We start from the raw sequence: 12,334 nt of genomic DNA, 5'->3' as shown, positions 1-12,334 counted from the left end.
AACATGTTTTAAGTTGTCTCATATTAACTTGTTTAATATTAGAAAATAAATAAAGATCCTGCATAAGTTTCCCAACAATTAGTTGGCTTGTAATCCTCTCTCTTCAAAATTTTCTTGATACACAATTGGACTGAGATAGTATTTTAGATCCCTATGTTACATTAGTGATTGTAATCTCCTCTATATACATAATGAATTCAACTAGGGTTTTTGCCCTGTCTTAGATGTAGTGTATATTAACAGTAATTGTTTTCAGTTGGTTAGTTTTGATCAATTTTCTATGAGTTATCACAGAGTTAGTTAAATACAACTTACTTCAGTTTAGTCATGTACTCAGCTTATAAAATGAGCTTATTATCTCCTTGTAAAGCCACTTTTACTCTTTCAGTAAAATCAAGATTTATTTTCTAATATGGTATTAGATGCAAACTAATTCATTCCCCAATTTCATGGCATGGACTAGGGCTTCTGCCAAGATCACCTAAGGCAACCCCAATGTCATTCTGCCTCCATCAAATCAAGTGGTGCCACCATCAAATCCGACGGTGCTAGCTTTTTTCTCTACTACTCAGACTGATACTATGCCACCATCGAATCCGACAGGTCCAACTTCGTCTACTGCTTTGACCACTGAGAACACTGGTGCTTTGGCCTTTGCATCAAATCGATTCTCACTTCTTCAAACAGATGATCTACCTTCTCATGGTGAGTGTAATCCGTATCATCTAGGAACGAGAGATAATCCCACTTTTCTTATTGTTTCCAAACCTTTAATTGGTCAAGAACATTTCCAATCATGGAAAAAAGGAGCCTCCATCTCCATTGCTGCAAAGAACAAAATACCTTTCATTGATGTCTTTATTCCTCCTCCACCCATCATCGATCCTGATTACTCTGCTTGGGTCCAATGCAATAACTTGGTCATGACTTGGATCTTGCAATGTTCCAAGACCGAGTAGTAGACATGTGGAATGATCTCCATGACATATTTAATCAAGGTAATGGTCCTCACATTTTTCAATTACAAACCTCTCTTCATAGTATCAAATAGGGTGACAACACTGTGAATACATATTTCACTCAACTCAAGTCGCTTTGGGATGAACTCAAAGAATACCAGTCCATCACTCCCTGCACTTGTGGTTATAAATGTGGAGCCATGACAAAGCTTCTTGATTATTATACTCAGGATCAAATTCTACAATTTCTCACTGGTCTGAACGAGTGCTACAACCAAATAAGAGCTCAAATTTTTCTATATGACCCTTTACCCCCTTTGTCCAAAGTCTTTTCCATGGTGGTCCAAGAAGAAAGACAATGTTGCCTTGGTTTCACTAACCCCTCAATTGTTGATGTTTCTGGCACTCATTCTAAACCATACATTCCAAGAAGTAATAAGCCTCATCCACTTGTACTCACTGCCTAAAACCAGGGCACTTTGTAGAGAAATGTTATTTTCTCCATGGTTTTCCTCTAGTTTATGGAGATCAAAGAAGAACACCAATTGGAAAACTGCCTCCGTCTGTTGTGGCCACCACCACTACTTCTACTTCAGCCAACACCCCAACTTCTTCTTCACAATCTCAGCTGAGTCAACGACTCATTGCATTACTCAGCCATCGACTCAACATCAACAACAGATAATGCCCAGCTGAGTGCTTCTAATATTTGTGGTAACCTTGTTGACTTTCCATCTTTATTTTGGATTGTGGATAGTGGAGCAACACACCATGTGTGTCACTCTCTTCAATTTTTTTTTTTATTGCTTTTGATAATCAAACTATTGCTAATATTTTCACCTTGCCAAATGGCCATAAAACCCAAATCTACAAGTCTGGTACTATGCAAATAAACAAGAATATTATTCTACATAATGTTCTATGTATACATGATTTTAAATACAATTTATTCTTTGCGAATGCATTTCTTCATAACACAAATTATTCCCTGCATTTTACATATTCCACATATTTTCTTTAGGCACATTCTCAGACTTCCAAGATTGGGATGGCTGCAAAAATTGGCAACCTCTTCTTCCTTAAGCAAGACAAGAATTTTCTCTCTTTTTCTGATTCTGTTTAAGCTAATAATACTTGTACCACTATGGACCAATGACATTTACATCTTGGGCACCCATTTATGCAAATTTCAAATTCTTTTAATAAAACTCCTCATTTTACAGATACTTCTCATGACAAAATGTGTTCTATTTGTCATTTCGCTAAGTAAAAAAGACTTCCTTTTAAGTCACATAATAACATGGCTATTGATCTGTTTGATTTGATTCATCTTGATATTTGGGGTCCATTTCATATTATTAGCATACAAGAGTACAAGTATTTTCTCACTATAGTTGATGACCACACAATTCACTTGGATTTTTTTGCTCAAAGAAAAATCTGATGTTTAGTTTATTATTCCCCAATTTTTTTCCCTTATAGAAACTCAATAATATTTCATTAATATTAAAGTTATGGTCTCATAATGCCAAAGAACTGAATTTATCAGCTTTTTATGCAACTAAAGGCATTCAACACTTTCACTGTTGTGTTGATAAACCTCAACAGAACTCAGTAGTTGAAAGGAAACATCAACACATACTCAATGTAGCTAGAGCACTTCATTTTCAATCCAACGTATCTTTACCCTATTGGAGTTTCATGGTTACTACTGATGTTTATTTAATAAACAAAACACCTTCAACCCTCTTAAAACAAAAAACTCATTTTGAGCTACTTCATAATAAGCTCCCATCATATGACCATCTTCGATGCTTTGGCTGTCTTGAGTTTGCTTTTACATTAAACAATATGAGACACAAATTTTCTCCCCGATCTAAGGCATGCATTTTCATTGGATATCCTCATGGTATGAAAGCCTACACTCTCCTTGACATAAAACTATACAAATTTTTATATCTCGAGATGTAGTGTTTTATGAGCATATTTTTCCATTCAAACAATCAGTCCATGATATATGCCTACTGACATTTTACTTCCATATTCATTTCTGCCTGACACAGGGTCTTCTCATTCTACTGAAACACCTCCAAAAAACCCTGTAATTTCATATGGTTCTACGCAAAGCAAAGATGCAATAAACACATCCAAAATTCATGCTTCTTCCAAATTGAGCATACCTTTTACTAAGCCTAAACATATTGCTGAATATGTTTGTACTTTAGATTCTAATATTTAATCTACAACTCACCCTTTATGTAATTTCTTGTCTCATGAAATATTATCATAACCATTTAGAGCTGCTATTCTTTCAGTAAATACTCTGCCTGAACATACTAGTTACACAATGGCAAACTGCCATGAACCATGAGTTAAAAGCATTAGAAGACAATACTACTTGGAAACTAGTATCTCTTCCATCAAGACAACACATTATTGGTTGTAAATAGGTATACAAAATTAAGGACAAAGTTGATGGATCTATTGAGAGGTATAAGACAAGATTGGTTGCCAAAGACTACACTCAAAAACCAGGTATTGATTACATTGATACTTTTGCACCAGTGGCAAAATTCAATACTTTCAAATTACTTGTAATTTCAGCCGTTAAAAATTGGTCTCTATACCAATTAGACATCAATAATGCTTTCCTTCATGTAGATTTACATGAAGACGTGTATATGAAACTCCCTACTGGATATCAACCAAAAGGGACAATCCTACATAATGTTGTATGTAAGTTAACCAAGAATCTATAGGGCTTAAAACAAGACTCTAGACAATGGTATAATAAACTCAACTCATATCTTTTACATAATGGTTTCACTCATTCAAAATATGACCGTTCTTTATTTTTAAAAAACAATTCTAGTACTTTCATTGCTCTAGTATTCTATGTAGATTATATCATATTCCACAATGGCAAACTGCCATGAACCATGAGTTAAAAGCATTAGAAGACAATACTACTTGGAAACTAGTATCTCTTCCATCAAGACAACACATTATTGGTTGAAAATAGGTATACAAAATTAAGGACAAAGTTGATGGATCTATTGAGAGGTATAAGACAAGATTGGTTGCCAAAGACTACACTCAAAAACCAGGTATTGATTACATTGATACTTTTGCACCAGTGGCAAAATTCAATACTTTCAAATTACTTCTTGTAATTTCAGCAGTTAAAAATTGGTCTCTATACCAATTAGACATCAATAATGCTTTCCTTCATGTAGATTTACATGAAGACGTGTATATGAAACTCCCTACTGGATATCAACCAAAAGGGACAATCCTACATAATGTTGTATGTAAGTTAACCAAGAATCTATAGGGCTTAAAACAAGACTCTAGACAATGGTATAATAAACTCAACTCATATCTTTTACATAATGGTTTCACTCATTTAAAATCTGAACGTTCTTTATTTTTAAAAAACAATTCTGGTACTTTCATTGCTCTAGTATTCTATGTAGATTATATTGTTATTGCTTCTGTACACCCTGATTTTCCCACGGACTGATTAGTGAGCTGAGCTGCGGCCTAATCATAATTACCACGTGGACATCCCCAAGACCGGAGCTGCCGCCGTAAGGTCATACCTCCTTAACTCGAGGTAACCTAAGGGTTTGCCTCTCGTTACTTAAGGACTGAGTCCGGGCTCTGAAGGCTGAAGGTCGAGTTAAGTATCCAGCTCGTGGTACGAGCTAGAGTTGGAGGCTATGACCCTTTATAAAGTCAACCACGCAAGGTAAACGTGCATATATCAGACATCACGTGTCTGATATATCCCTGACTTCTCGGACACGCAGCGTGAACGTGCGTATTCAGACACCCACGACTGGGTTGGGCTGTGCGGCCCATTATCCCCTTACCTATTGATTTGACCACACTTATGTGTCAGGTTTAGGAATTAATCATGAATGTCACAGAGTTGATACGATAGGTAAGAAGGTCACGGGATGACCTTCTTACCAACTCTCAGGTGCCTTCTCCTATAAATATGGAGACCCTGGGAGTTAATAGAGGTTGGATTCTTTATTGTAAGAAATACCCTGTAATCAAATATCCAGTATATAGCAATAATACTGACTAGTGGAGTAGAAGGATTTTAACCTTTGAACCACTCAAAAAATGCATTATTGTGTCACCAACTCATTTCTAAGATCATTCATCTATTTCGGTTCAACATAAGCACTAATCCCTTTCTCTTCTTTTCTTAATTTCCTGTTGGCGAAGAACCGCGTCAACTGCTTCCAATAATGATGTGGCTGTCATTACTTTTAAACATCAATTACATTCAGTTTTTTAATTAAAGAATATCTCGACACCCTCATATTTTTTTTTAAACTAGAGATAGGTCGATCTTCCAGTGGCATATCTGTGTCACAACGACCTTTTACCTTACAATTGTTGATTGGCACAGGTTATTTAGGAGCTTAAACTTCTTCTACACATATGTGTTTACCCTAAAAACGACTGTTGATGATGTGGCAGGGATTTCTCACACGTGGCTGACACGTGGCCAAAGTACTGCTCGAATATCGACCAGAAGCACATCGCTTCGTCGGGGCTTAACATTTAGATACGACCAGGCTGGTCGTATAACTTGATTTGTTTCCTTCTTAAACTGTAATCTTATAATTAATACATTGAATATTTCCTCATTATGACCTTGATACACGGTTATTAAGGAAAGATATGGCCCGTTGGCCCATGTAACCCTCCTTGAGCCTATAAATATGCATGAAATAGCTCAAGGAAGGGACTTTTGATCCCTAAATCTTTTGCTTAGGATAGAGAAAAAGAGAGAGCTATAGTGCAATTATCCATCATTTTATTGTATTTCTTCTAAGGTTTGTGAAACTCAAGAACCCTAGTTCTTTGATCACTACTTTGAGATTCAATCTTAATAATAACACTAAGTGGACGTAGGTCATTACCATCTTTTGGGGCCGAACCACTATAATTCCTTGGTGTTTTCTTCTCTTCCATTAGATTATCTTTCTTACTTGCCATTTTATCTTTTGTCGTATATTTGACTCCATGTTGTTAGCCAAATCAAGGGTCAACATTCTACTGATTTCATTGAGAGTTTGACAAAAAAAACTGTGAAAAAATCTAATGGCGAAAACATCCAAGAAGACTGGACAAGCTACTGGCGCTGCACCATCCCAACCTCCTACCCCAAATATGGCTGAGAATGAACCACATTTGGAGTTCGATGAGGAGGAATTAGATTCTGAAACACTGAGGGCAATGCTAGGAGTGTTGCAAGATGAGTTGGCTAATCTAAGGGCCAATCAGGAGAATCCTGCGGAGACAATGGCGCTGCAGCAAAGAGAAATAGAATGCCAGCGCCAAGAGCTGATTGAGCGGCAGGCGAAAATGGATCGTCAGTAGAGGGATGCCATGGCCGCCCTTGAAGCAGCCATTCAACTGGCCAGGAGTCAGGCTGTGCCAGCCTCCTTCCCAGATCAGCCACCGAATGCACCACCTCAAAGAGGTCCCAATCCAAGCCCTCCACTCCAGCCAGCAAACCCTCAAAGGACAGAGCAGCCGCCTGTGGCTCAGGATGATGTCCCACCTAGGGATCTTGAGCTGCAGCCTCCATCCCAGGCTAGTCGAGGCAATCCCCAGCGCCCGAGGCAGAATAGGGCAGGGCAGTCGCTCCGTAGCATTAGATGCCAAAGGGATGAAGAGCCAAATCTACCGAGCAGGGGGCAACGTCCTTCTGCCAACAGGAGGAACACTGAGTCAGGCTCTGCGGTCAGGGGCCCCCATGGCATAACAATACACGAGGACCCAACGACCAGCGCAGGCCTCCCCCTAACACTCGGGAAATGTCAGCCCGAGGAGGAAATAGTGTGAACAGCCGGTCACGCGGTAGTCAACCACAATTTAGAGATGGCCATGACTATAATGAAGCTGATTCCAGCAGAAGAAATGGTGGCTGGAGAAATGAAGAAAGAGGTGGAGGCAGAAGCCCCCCACCTAGAGAAAATAGGTCAGCTAGCCACAACGCTGGGGGGCAACCCAGCCAGCAAAACGTCTTTAGTCGGCTAGGAGCTAGCGAGCAGAGACGTAGAGACGATTATCTAAGGGATGTACTTAGCGATTGCCGTGAGAGGCACGACGAGTACGCTCCCCCTGCACCGGTGGCCCCAGCAGTCCCATAAGCTGTTTAGGCTCAGATTGATGCCCTAAACCAGGCGGTATAGCAACTGGTCTGGGGACGAACGTCCCATATTGAGTACGATAGGAGGAGGGGCACCCCCTTAGTACAGAGGATTGCTGCGACCGAAACCCCCAGTAAGTTCAAGATGCCTTCATTGCCGAACTTTAATGGTACAGAGACCCAGTATCTCACGTTAATAAGTTTGAGATACAAATGGATATACAGAAAGTGTCGGAAGACGCCCGCTGCCGGATCTTCCCTGCGACATTGTCTGACACCGCCCAGGAGTGGTTTTTTAAATTCCCTCCTACTAGTATAGTATCTTGGGAGATGTTTGTAAAGGAATTTTATGGACAGTTCTATGCAGGTCGCGTACACCCCACAGAGGCCAACCAGCTGGTCGAGATACGCCAGAAAGTGGGAGAGCCCTTGAAAGAATATGTCCAACGCTTCATGCGAGCAGCGGCTGGAGCCAAGACAATGGGCGATGCGGGTAAGATGATGGCTCTAACTGCTGGGGTTAGGTGCCATTTACCCCTCTAGAGTAGCCTCAGAAAGAATGGGGTAAGAAGTACCCAAGAGTCTTTAGATCGGACTAATCGATACATCAAGCTCGAAGACGCGATTGCCAACGAAGGGAAATCGCCCACAAAAGACAAGGGGCCCAAGGAAGAACCCGCCAAAGCCGCCAACGGGTCAGAAAATCCCAATGGCCACAGCAAGGGCAACAGGAATGGTAATGGTAGGAACGATGGAAAATGGGCGAACAATGAACCCTCAGCTTCTGAGAGTAAACGCCCCAAAGGCAATCGATACGAGCCAAGATTCACCAACTACATGACCCTTGTCGAAAGCCGAGATGAAGTCTACCAGGCGACCAGCTCAAGCGTGCCTTACAAACGACCAGCAGCTATAAGGAAAGATATTTCCAAGAGAGATACGACAAAGTTCTGTCGTTTTCACAATGACTACGGGCACGACACCAATGAATGTAACCAGTTGACAGATGAGATTGAGTTCCTGATCAGGCAAGGACATTTAAGAAGATATGTACGAGCCGCAGGAGGGTCTCAGCGAGAGGCTGGAGGTGGCAACGAGTAGGCGCCTGCACGCCAATGTTCATCGCCTCTACAGCCAGCTCCTGTGGCATACACTTTACTCACCATCTGCGGAGGCCCACATTTTGCAGGAGACAGTGGGAAGGCAAGGGAACGATACGCTTGAACCTAACGCCACGACCAGGACATCGAGATGATGAGTGTGGAGGATCGAGAACCGAAAAAGGCTCGAACAGAGGAGGAATTGATAACCTTCTCTGAAGACGATACCCAGCACGTGTGATTCCCACACTCCAATCTGCTAGTCATAGACGTACAAATTGCCAACATGATTGTAAAGAGGGTGTTGGTTGACACAGGAAGTTCGGTCAACATCTTGTACAAGTCTTCGTTGGAAAGAGTGAAGCTGTCTGTCAAAGACCTGGAGCCATGCAACCAAACCATTTATGGTTTTTCCGGTGAAGGGCTCGCCCCAACAGGGTCGATTAGGCTTCCAGTTACAGCAGGTACTGCACCTGCTAATAGGACATTACTCACTACTTTCATAGTAGTTGATTGTCCTTCTGCATACAATGCTGTAATTAGGAGACCAATTTTGGTCGACCTACGGGCTGTCACTTCAATATGGCACCTTGCCATGAAATTCCTGACAGACGCAGGGGTAGGATGCGTCTTGGGGAATCAGCGAGAAGCAAGGGAGTTCTACAACACCTCGATCACGAAGGCGAAGAAGGGTGTATCGAGAGATGTTCCCGGAAAAGAGTTCCAAGTGGCAACTGATGCTCAGGCCCACTCGGGTAATAATGTCACCAAATAGGGCATTGCCCAAAGTGAGGATAGATATTTGGATCCTCGCTTTGGGGATTTTGAGGAGGAAATTAGACCTATCGAGGACCTTGAAGAGGTCCAAATCGATGAAGAAAATCCGACCAGGGTTGTGAAAGTCTGTAAAAACTTAGAGACAAGGACAAAACAAGCACTGGTGGAATTTTTAAGGAGGAACCAGGAAGTCTTTCCCTGGTCGCACAAAGACATGGTCAGAATAGACCCTACAGTCATCATCCATGTCCTGAACATCGACAAGAGTTTTCCACCGGTGCAACAAAAAAGAAGGCTGCTTGACAAAGACAGATCAAAGGCCTTAAAAGAAGAAGTTGAAAAGCTGAAGGAGAATGGGTTCATCAGGGTGGCGTTTTATCCATCGTGGGTCTCTAATCCTGTGCTAGTTCCCAAGCCGAATGGCAAGTGGCGCACGTGCATGGATTTCACAGATCTTAATAAAGCCTGCCCCAAAGATTGTTTCCCACTCCTAAGAATCGACTAGCTGGTCGATGCCACTGCAGGACATGAGATTCTCTCATTCATGGATGCATACTCCAGGTACAATCAGATTAGTATGCATCCCCCTGATGAGGATCACACTAGCTTTTGGATTGATACAGGGCTTTACTGTTACAAAGTAATGCCTTTCGGTTTGAAAAACGCTGGTGCGACTTACGAGCGACTAGTCAACCACATGTTTAAAGAGCTAATCAGCACAAACATGGAGGTCTACGTCGACGACATGCTGGTCAAGTCGAAGAAGGCAGAAGGGCATATAAAGGATTTGTAGGAATGCTTCAACGTCTTGAACAAATATCAGATGAAGTGGAATCCCCTAAAATGCTCCTTCAGAGTAGGATCAGGGAAGTTCTTGGGATTTATAGGTAACTCGAGAGGAATTGAAGCCAATCCCGAGAAAATTAAAGCGCTGATCAATATGAAATTGCCAGCGAATATTAAGGATGTTCAAAGTTTAACTGGAAGAATTGCCGCTCTCAGTAGATTCATTTCGAAGTCAACAGATAAGTGCGTTCCATTTTCTAATCTACTTAGAGGCAACAAAAAGTTTGAATGGACGGAGGAGAACGAGCAGGCTTTTCAAGCATTAAAAACTCACATGGCGCAACCACCCATCCTGTCAAAGCCGGTCGATAAGGAAACTTTGTTCATTTACCTGGCGATCACAGAGTATGCTGCTAGTGCCATTTTAGTGAGGGAGGAAGAAGGCGTGCAGAAGACTGTTTACTATGTAAGCAAAAGGCTAATTGGAGCAGAACAGCGATACCCACCCATCGAGAAGCTAGCCTATTGCCTAATTTTGGCCTCCAGGAAGCTGCGGCCTTACTTTCAAGCTCACCCAATCACAGTTTTGACCAACCAACCTCTACGACAAGTCCTGCAAAAACCAGAGGCTACGAGTAAATTGTTAAAATGGGCAGTCAAACTTGGGCAGTTCGATATATCTTACTTGCTACAAGCAGCGATAAAAGGGCAAGCCCTGGCTGACTTCATTGCAGAGTTCACTGAACTTACAGATAGCGAGCAGATTGAAGAGCCTAATTAGCCTGATTGTCAAAACCAAGCTCCCTTGTGGAAATTATTTACAGATGGTTCTTCTAACGAGTGCCACACTGAAGCAGGAGTGATATTGATAATGCCGGAAGGGCATCGATTTCACTGCGCAATCAGGTTTGACTTCACTGCTTCTAACAACGAGGCTGAGTATGAAGCATTACTCGCTGGGTTGCAGCTAGCCAGGGACATGAATATAAAGGTGGTTCACATCTACAGTGATGTAATGACCCAAATTTACTAATAAGGCTTAATTTCCTTGATTAGACATTGGATTATATGAAATTTAATGATGAAACGCATGTTATATGATTATTTGAATATATGTGATGCATGACTATGTGTATTAGTATGCATGTAGGCCTTGATTAGGTTAGAAGGACATAATCATAATTTTGGCCATTGAGGGCATAACTGTATATATTTGTGATAAACTGATGAGACCACGTTATTATGTGGATACATTTGTAATATGTGACTCGAGACGATCCCAGTGAGCGGTTTAGCGAAAAAGTCACAGCGGAGATTTATACCCGGCTCGGGGCGAGCCTGGGGGTATTTCTAGGAATTTGGAGAATATATTAGGATCAATTTTGACATTGAGGAATATAATTGGTGATTATTTAGGTGTCGGGAGGTAAGCGGTAAATATTAGAGACACTCGAGGAATTAGCGGAAATTGGGTGAAATTACCAAAATGCCCCTAGGTGGATTAAAGGGATTAGAATTTATGGGAGGTGTTATCCAGATGTCCGGATAGCGTTTAGATTGATGTCCTCGGGGAAGAAGAATTGTCGATGTCTTTCACGGTAGGTGACCAGAGCTCGCGGATGGACAGAAAGGCTTCGCCTCTCCCGTTTAGTGTCCGGATTACTCTTCCAAGCAAACACAACATGGAAACTCGTCAACTCTCCCGGACTCCCGAAGGGGTATCCTTCGGGGAAGCCCCTTCCAGGAGAAGCTCTTCGAGTGGTCTCCGCGGAAACAGTTCCGTGCCTCGCACGGAACAAAACCAAACGGTCGAGTCCTGGAGGAGGCATATTTGGAATGATATCCGCCTGACACAGGATCCCGCCTGACACGCCCGTCAGGTCAAAGCCGCACACATCCCAGCACGCCTAAGGGTACCTTTTCGCCTACTGTTCCGCTGACAACTTGGAGAAGACGGCTGACTTTGTGTGTTCCCCATACTTTCACGTAAATATACCCACATAGAGTCTTGTAGCCATGCTACTACAGTAATTGTATCCCCTATTTATGGCTGGTGTAATTAAGACTCATGTACGGAGAGAAAAACCCTAATTCGAAACCCTAGCTATAAAGACCCCTTCATTTTACAAGAAGAGGGAGAGCCAAAAAATCACATAGCAAGAACTCTGCTAAAATCTCTCTAGCTTCTTCTTCTTCAAGAGAACCCGAGAGAAACATTGTGAGTGTGTGAAGTTCTTGTACACCAGCCATCTTACTGTAATCCTTTCCAAGTATAATAACATCGACTCGTGGAATAGGGCTCGCTAACGCCTGAACCACGTAAAAACACTGTTTGTTTAGTTACATTTCAGCACTTCTACAGTTCTTATTTTTTTTATTATTCTGTTTGTATTCGTTTCCGAAAAACTCGGTAAACATTTTGGTGCTTTCATTAAGAGCTGTAGGAAGTTGTTAGTCAGCTCTTTTTCTGTGTACGTTTTTTGTATTCACTTCGTGCTAAAGAGATGGTGACTACGAGAAAATCCGCTGTTGAC

The 12,334-nt window shown here is 41.7% G+C and overlaps 1 long non-coding RNA gene across 1 annotated transcript; it reads left to right on the top strand.

Annotated features, from left to right (window-relative positions):
- The first annotated feature begins 379 nt into the window (after positions 1 to 379).
- On the top strand, positions 380 to 2,185 carry LOC133782644 (uncharacterized). Its single transcript, XR_009870642.1, has 2 exons — positions 380 to 1,673; positions 1,981 to 2,185. It is a non-coding gene; the product is annotated as an uncharacterized LOC133782644 (long non-coding RNA).
- The last annotated feature ends 10,149 nt before the right edge of the window (positions 2,186 to 12,334 follow it).

Source organism: Humulus lupulus, chromosome 6 (assembly GCF_963169125.1).
Source record: "Humulus lupulus chromosome 6, drHumLupu1.1, whole genome shotgun sequence".
NCBI classification, from domain to species: Eukaryota; Viridiplantae; Streptophyta; class Magnoliopsida; order Rosales; family Cannabaceae; genus Humulus; species Humulus lupulus.
Note: the sequence above shows the minus strand (reverse complement) of the source record. Positions and strands in the feature narration are given on the sequence as shown.